The following is an 8,037-nucleotide window of genomic DNA, read 5'->3' on the forward strand; positions in this document are numbered from 1 at the left end:
ACCCGACTGAAACCGACCTCTGCGCAAATCTTTTTTCAGGTCGCCAAAGATGTGAAAGTAACACTGTGAAAGATCTGGGCTGTGCGGAGGATGTTGCAGTGTGTCCCAAGCAAATCGTTGAAGCGACTGGCAGTGTATGGGAGAGCGTTATCGAGCAACAGGGTGATTCCGTCCGACAGCATAATTGAGCGTTTTGATGTTATGGCACGTCGCAGTTTCTTCAAAGTGACTCACACCGCTGCACATTGATAATGGTTCCACACTTGAGGAAGTTGACGAGCAGAGGGCCCCTGCAGTCGTACAAGAAGGTCACATCATGTTACCGGAACCTGTGTGAACAGCTTTGGATTTACTTTGCGGAGGAGATGTGGAACGTTGCAAAGAAACAATGGGTAATAGAAGAAATACTTCACCTCAACGACGATAGAAGGAAGTACAAATATTTTCAGGGGAATTCAGGAATACCCGAGATACAAGCCACGTAGAAGTGTAATAAATAGGAAGTACAGGAAAACTAAGACGAAATGGTTCCATGAAAAATGTAAAGACATCGAAAAAGAAATGGTTGTCTGAAGGATTGACTTAGCATGTAGGAAAGTCAAAAGGGAGATAGGGGATCCAATATCAGAATTAGCTCTGGTGGACTTAAGGTCAAATATGGTAGAAGGGATAGGTAGAATTCCATCAGAATTTCTAATATCATTGAGTGAAGCGACAACAAAACGAGTATTCACGTTGGTGTGTAGAATGTACGAGACTGGCGATATACCACCAGGATTTTGGAAGAAAAACGTCATCCACACAATTCCGAAGATTCCGAGGGGCGACAAGTGCGAGAATTATCTTACAATCAGCTATGATGATAAGGTACCCTTAGGAAAGGTAAAGGCACATGAGAGACAGTTCTGACATCGCAGTTGATAATAGAAGCAAGACTGAAGAAAAATCGAGACACTTTCATAGGATTTGTCAACATCACACATAACCAACGCCTGTAAGATATGGAAACGACAACCCAGCAACATCACAGCTCATCTAATAAACGAAACAGCTTCCACCTGCCAGTATCCAACAACAGACGTAAGAAATATCTCAAACGAATTTATACACCTCAAACATTTTTTTATCGAATGAACCTACAGTTACGTTCATGTACAAGCCCAAGAAAAGAACATACTTAAGGTGAGAGACGTTTATGGCAAATTAATGGAAAGGAAACAGCTAAACAATGTCGAAAATAAATATAAAAACTGCGACTGGCTGACAATATGAGAGAATACAAACAACTGAGATCTGCCATCCCAAGTGAGAGGTTTGTGGTGTCGCGCTGTGAACACCAAAATCACACCTATTTAGATGAGTGGAATACACCTTGCAGACCGAGTGAGGTGTAGCTGGACTCGCGTCTGGGAGGACGACGGTTCAAACTCGCGTCCGGCCATCCTGATTTACGTTTTCCGTGATTTCCCTAAATTACTTCAGGCAAATGCCTGGATGGTTCCTTTGAAAGGACACGACCGATTTCCTCCACGCTGTTTGGTTGCCTCCCCCAAATCAATCAGCCCACTAACGCACACCTTGTGGACACCCCCAAATGCACTAGATTCGATCTTACAGCAGTAAGAACGTCAAAGGAATATGGGACAACGTTCGGGAAATATTAGGAACAATAAACAGAACTACGCCCACTACCACCACGCCAGCACACTTCTTAGCTCCAGACACTAAAAAAAGAAATGGAACACTGTGAACTGGATAAAAGCTCACGGAACGGCTAGAACCGGTTATATCTTAACACTGGAAAACGAAAGCAAAGACTTCTGGTATTATATATCATCGCAACGCCGTAAGTCAAGACGAACAAAAAGCTACAAGGAGAGATAAGGCAACGTCCTAAATAAGACAATTACGTGAATTACATCTGGATATACGTTGTGCAGTTTCTGAACGGAACTATTGTGTTGTTACGCTATCTGTAAGTTCAATGTAAAGAAAAAGAATAAATCTGTAGTTGAATAAATTTTTTTCCGCTTAATCACACACTTGCTGGTTCGAGTATTGCTAGAAGCATAACTTTTTTAACTTTTTAATCCCATATTGATGGAAACGTTAGTTAATAAATGCTGATAATAATTTATTACTGAGAATAATATATTTTTGGTTTTAATTACTCGTCATATGACAACAAACTGAAATTTGATATAGACGAGAGAATGCACGCAATACAGTTCGATCCCCAGAAACAAAGAAGTATATCATTTTTCTATTTGTTGTTTCGAATTTTTGTGCTTCACTTCAATTAGTTGGAAACAATCGCATTTTCATTATAAATGTAATATTTTTTTAATAAATACATTGTGATTCGATAAGTGATAGTTAAAATATTTATTTGTTAATAAATATATAATTTAGGAAACAGTAAAGAGAAATACCCTATTAGGGAGTTTGATACCAGCGACTGCGATATTACAACGGGAGTACGTTACGCTCTCTTTTTCAGAAAATCAGAATTTATTAAACCGATTACCCTGCTCTCTGAGCTGACAATGAATTTTTCACTAACCCACAAATATTTTATAATTAAAAGCACAAAGCACTAATCTTCGAAGACGAAGTGGGCCCACGTAGCGAGTGACTTTCACTTGATAATGAGACTTCGGAGCTGACGGTCATTACGTATGTAGTGTGCGAAGTGCATCATTCAGAAACATAGGGAAAAAGGTTACAGGATTACGCTGGACTCCACAGAGGCTGAGGTCTTCGTTCAGTGAACTGACGTAATCACAACACGATCTCATTACGAATAGTATAAAAAGGTGAAAGTCAAAAATGAGTCTTTAGAAGAATAGGCCTACGCTGGTCATGCCTCAGTTGTCCATTTCACAGCTGTTCCGTTGTACGGACTGATACAAGCAGTGAAAAACTGCAGTCAGTTCTTTTGTAGGAAGAGAAAGTTGGTAAGGAATTGCGGCAACTTGATACGTCTCAATAGGACATGAAAAACGCCATTCACTGGAAGAGTTGGAACCGCTGTATTACTTGCTGCAAGTCACTTCTGGCATCGGGCGAAGTCTTCCTCGTAGATGAATAATATATTCATTACCTTAAGCGGAACTTAATGACTCCAGACGCGGCAATATAAATCCACCAGAGGTACTTTGACGACAAACTAAAGGGGACGTTGCGTATTCCTGAGTAAAAGAAAAATGACAGTTATTACAACTGAAATGGAGCAAAGTTCGTTTCACAGAATGGTTCCAACGCGACTACGAAGGAAGAAGGGAAGGCTGATAATCGTTTAGTCTTCAGTCAACGTGAGCTTCATTAGAGGTAAGCAGCCGACGGCCTTGCCTCGTTGAATACGCCGGTTCCTGTCAGATCAACGAAACTAAAGAACGCCAATACTTGGATGGGTAATCAACCGCGTATGTCCTGCGCTGTCGGCAGTCTTCCCTTTGCCTTTCTGGAAAATGAGGCGGGGAGGGAGGAGGGAGGGAGGGGGAGAGGTGGTGTCGTAAAGTTCCTAATCATCACACTTGGTGCTAATGTCCTCGATTAAACTGCAAATCTCTGTACAGTGTCTGATGGAATTTTATTATTATTCTCGTGTCGTAACCATACATAAAACATACATTAATTTATCTAGTCTTTGACCAGAATTTGCCCACTTCCAGAGCATTTTCCGTCGCCTGGTGAAGGTCATTTTCTGTGCATGTGGCTGGAACAGTCGACACTGAAGCATATGTTGAACAGTCTGTTCATCCCCAAAGTCACATCCGCTTTTCTTTTCTTCAGGGTATCCCCATTTTGCCAGGTTAGCCCGTGATCTGCCCAATCCTGACCTGAGCCTATTCAAGGGCTTCAAAGTGGCCAATTCTCGTCATGACCAAGGGGTTCAGATTCTAAAATCTTTTCCAACCCAGGAGGGTGGTATGTCTCAGTCCTCCATAGTTGCAGCCTGGCTTCTTCATCAGTGGTTATTATTTTCTCCGATGCTCTGAGGAAACTTTTCTTTCAGCTTAGTCGTTGCGGGTTGGGTTGCTGTCCACGCATGGGATACGTTTTTTTCCAGCTTGTCTTTGCCTGTTTGTTGCTATTTATCTTCGAACAGGAGGTGGTGCAATTCCTACAAGGTGATGCAGCCATTCGACTGGAGTTGACTTCAAGTAGCCTACGTAATTCTGCATGTGTCGTTTAGGGCAATATCCACTTGTCTGGCATGTGTTGACTTGTACCAAACAGGACAGGCGTACTCTTCAGAGGAATAACATACTGCCATTGTAGAAGTTCGGATGGTTTCAGCTGGGCGGCCCCACTGTGATCCGGCCAGTTTTCTCTGTAGGTTGTTCCTGGTAGAGACTTCTGATCTGAAATTCATGCAGTGTTTTTTGGACGGTAGAGATCTGTCGAGTGTTATTCATAAATATTTTGGACTGTCCCAGTATTCCAGCTTAGCCCCTGACAATTCTGTCTTTAACTTGCCGCTAGTTTCACTGTTTCTCAGGTGGAAAGCACACACTTGTCTTTGATGGGTTTGGTTTTAGCTGGTTTATCCCGTAGTATTTTGACAGATCTTCAATCTTTAGCGTGATTTCTATTCAATCGAAGTTTGTGCTTTGGGTTGTCAGATGGAGATCATCAACATGAGAAAAGCAATCGGGCGTACGCTGGGCGTCGAGAAATGACGGCTAATCCTTTGATACCAGAAACATCCATATAAAAGCCCTTTTTAGGTCCAGAAAAGCATTATCTGATGGACTGGGGGCATGCGACACTGTTTACAGCGATCCGTCCGTCGGATGTGGCGGCCTCTTTGATGCTGTCTGAGACGAGTAGGCTATGTGCCGTCACCACGTTTCACCCTCTTCCTCCTTTCATCAGCATACAGCGGAAACAATAGGCCACACTACACATACAACCATTAGAGCCGTCCACGTATGAGGTACACTTCACACGCCGGCCGTGGTGGCCGAGAGGTTCTAGGCGCTTCAGTCCGGAACCACGCGACTGATAAGGTCGCAGGTTCGAATCCTGCCTCGGGTATGGATGTGTGTGATGTCTTTCGGTTAGTTAGGTTTAAGTAGATCTAAGTTCTAGGGGACTGATGACCTCAGATGTTAAGTCCCATAGTGCTCAGAGCCATTTTTGAACACTTGACAGACGCGCCTCATACTTCACGAAGGAAGGTTGCCAGTCTGGGCGAAGGACAGGGAAAGCCTTTCCCATTAAGCGGCTGAACCTGCCGTTCGGGGTCTCCCACCAGATCATGCGATACGAATTTACTTTATTAGAGACGCAACGCAATCGGACAAGAATGCTCGAAGGGAATCATTCCGGCATTTGCTTCGCTCTTGTTGATAATTGATCTAGTTCGTATGGTACTGGAAGAACTGGTTATACTATTAAAAAATAGCTAGTTTCTAGGAAGATGTAAACAACAAAGACAGCTAAAGGTACAGTCTTCACTGCAAAATATTTCACTTTATTCTTGACAGATTACGTATCAACTCTAGTGGTCGTATCTATTCCAGGTTATCATTGTATCCAGTCTTCTTTGCGAAAAGGATAATAGTATCACCACAAGTGTAGGAAAACAAAAACTCTTAAGTCGACCAAGAATTTTTCTGTGAAAGACGTTATTTTGAATTGTGGAATACTTTTAACACTATTCATCGTAGAGAGATTAATGTTGTGAGTGACGTATCCATAAATACAAATATAGACATCCTTGCGCACGCAGGATAACGAGGTACTATTTCAGGGGGACGCAGATTTGATAATAAGACCCCAAAAAAACTTAGTAGAACCCCACAGTAATTTAACCGTGCAAAACTAGCACTTAAAAACTTATTTCTTTTTAAATTAAGAGAATAAAGAAAAAACTTTAATACAGTAATACACATCTGTAGCAAAGGGTTCGAGTTATTTGTGTATATTAAAAGGTGCCTCCCATTATCCAGACACTCAAAGGGCTTCTCGACAGGGACTTTTCGACAGCGCCGCAATCCTACCGATGCTCGGGGAAGAAATAGTGTGGACAGTATAACACTGTACCAGCACAAGGGAGGACTGCCACCGAGTTGCGCTTCCGACTACCCAAATTAAGTTTTTCTGTTGTTTCTCTCGATTAAGGCATACATTTGGATGGTCCCTTTGAAAAGGACACGACCAATTTTCTATCCCGTCCTTCTCCACTAAGAGCTTCAACTCCGTCTCTTATGATCTCACCGCCAACGAAACGTTAAACTCTAATCTTCTTTCATAAGAAGTTAGTTAATAGCAGCTAATGTATAAATCTGGCCTGCATAAACCATAAATGACAACTGTTGCAAGGATCGAAAATTCGTGAGACCTCCTACCTGTTTGAAAAGCAACGGACACAGAGACTAGCAAAGGAGCTAGGAGCGGAAGAGAACCCGGAGAAACACTCCAAACCTTGTATGCAGAAAACATTAAGGACAACAGACAAGTTTCGAAAGCGAAAAAAAAAGTTCTTAATAGGCATAGCTCCCAAGCAGATAAACACTGCTACCACATTATCTTTAGTTGGTAAATTGTTGTAGCATTATATTCAACACTAGGTTGGCCAGTTTGGGGACATGGTGTAGTGTGGAATATGTCGATACTCGATACCTGATATTTCTTTTAAAAAAAGTACTTTCGTTAATATATTGGTGAATATATACGTTAATACTAAAGTTTCCATTATACTTCACCAGGACACTAAGAAAGGCAAAACTGAATGAGAGTCAGTCAAGGAAATTCATATCTCTAAGCCCGTCCACAATTACCATAGACGACTTTGAACTGGAAAAACGGGAAAGGAATCATAAGACTTCCCAGAAACTGAGGGCTGCTCAGCGAGGTAAATGATGTACATGACTGTACTTTTCTTCCAACATACAGAGAGACATTTAGAGCGACTATCCTCCTACACTGAACTGGTCAACTTCGAACTGTAGGCTAACATACACTTCACAACAGAACGCAGAGAAAAGCTGTAGCTGAGTTGCTTACACCGAGAGAGACTGAGAATTACAGACCAAGTGCTCTCTCTTGATGTACGTGTTTACTAAGACAGCAAAAAGAGGTTTGGCGTATTCATTCCATGTGATACTGTTTTACGGTGCATTTGAATTACATATCACGTAAGATAGTGGTAAAAAGACAACGTTTATTTTTTTTGGTGGCGGTCAAGTGTTAACGAATTTGAGAGTGTTCTGCGGCCTCTTAAACACTTATGACAAATTGTATGTTACATGAGCGGAGTGTCACAACAGTGCAATGCCTTATGTTCAAACGACACAAGTCAGAGCGCGTACACGACACAGGTTTGTGTTATTACGTCTGTTCTGTCGACACGGGGTAAGCCCATTGCAAGCACGTAGGCACCTACATGAAAATGGTTGTATTTAAATAAACGCATTTTTTTCAAAATATACTGCCTTGGACCTCAAAACAATTTTGACCTTTCTTTGCATGTCTGGTACATCGGCTTAGTACGATCCCTGTAGTGCGTCTCTGATTTCGTTTAAAGACTCATCAAATCCAGTTGCAGCCGCGCGGAGCGGCCGCGTTGTTTAGGGCGCCATGTCACGGCTGGACGTTTCAGTCCTCCCTCGGGCGTGTGTGTTTTTCCTAGGATAAGTAGTATGTAAGTCTAGGGACCGATGACCTCACCAGTTTGGTCCCTTAGGAATTCACACACACACAAACCCAGTTGACAATTGGGCCAAACATGTAGCAGTACGCTAGAATAGGTCGTAGCATCATCTTCCTCATCAGATGAACTATACTTTTCCAGAACCAAGCGAAGCGAGTTACTGTCTTCCATTCGTTCACTGTATTGTTGCTTACGTGTGTTCTTCACATCTAACATCACTTCATGGTATTACTTTTTGGTATTTTAACGATATGATAGTGTCCATAAGTTACTATCGACTTATTTTGTTATTTATCGGAGATATATTAAATATTTACACATTTAAATAGAGATACAAGTCACAAAAGCAAATGGGAAGGCTGTCGAAGCGATTG

Source organism: Schistocerca piceifrons, chromosome 1 (assembly GCF_021461385.2).
Source record: "Schistocerca piceifrons isolate TAMUIC-IGC-003096 chromosome 1, iqSchPice1.1, whole genome shotgun sequence".
Taxonomy (NCBI): domain Eukaryota; kingdom Metazoa; phylum Arthropoda; class Insecta; order Orthoptera; family Acrididae; genus Schistocerca; species Schistocerca piceifrons.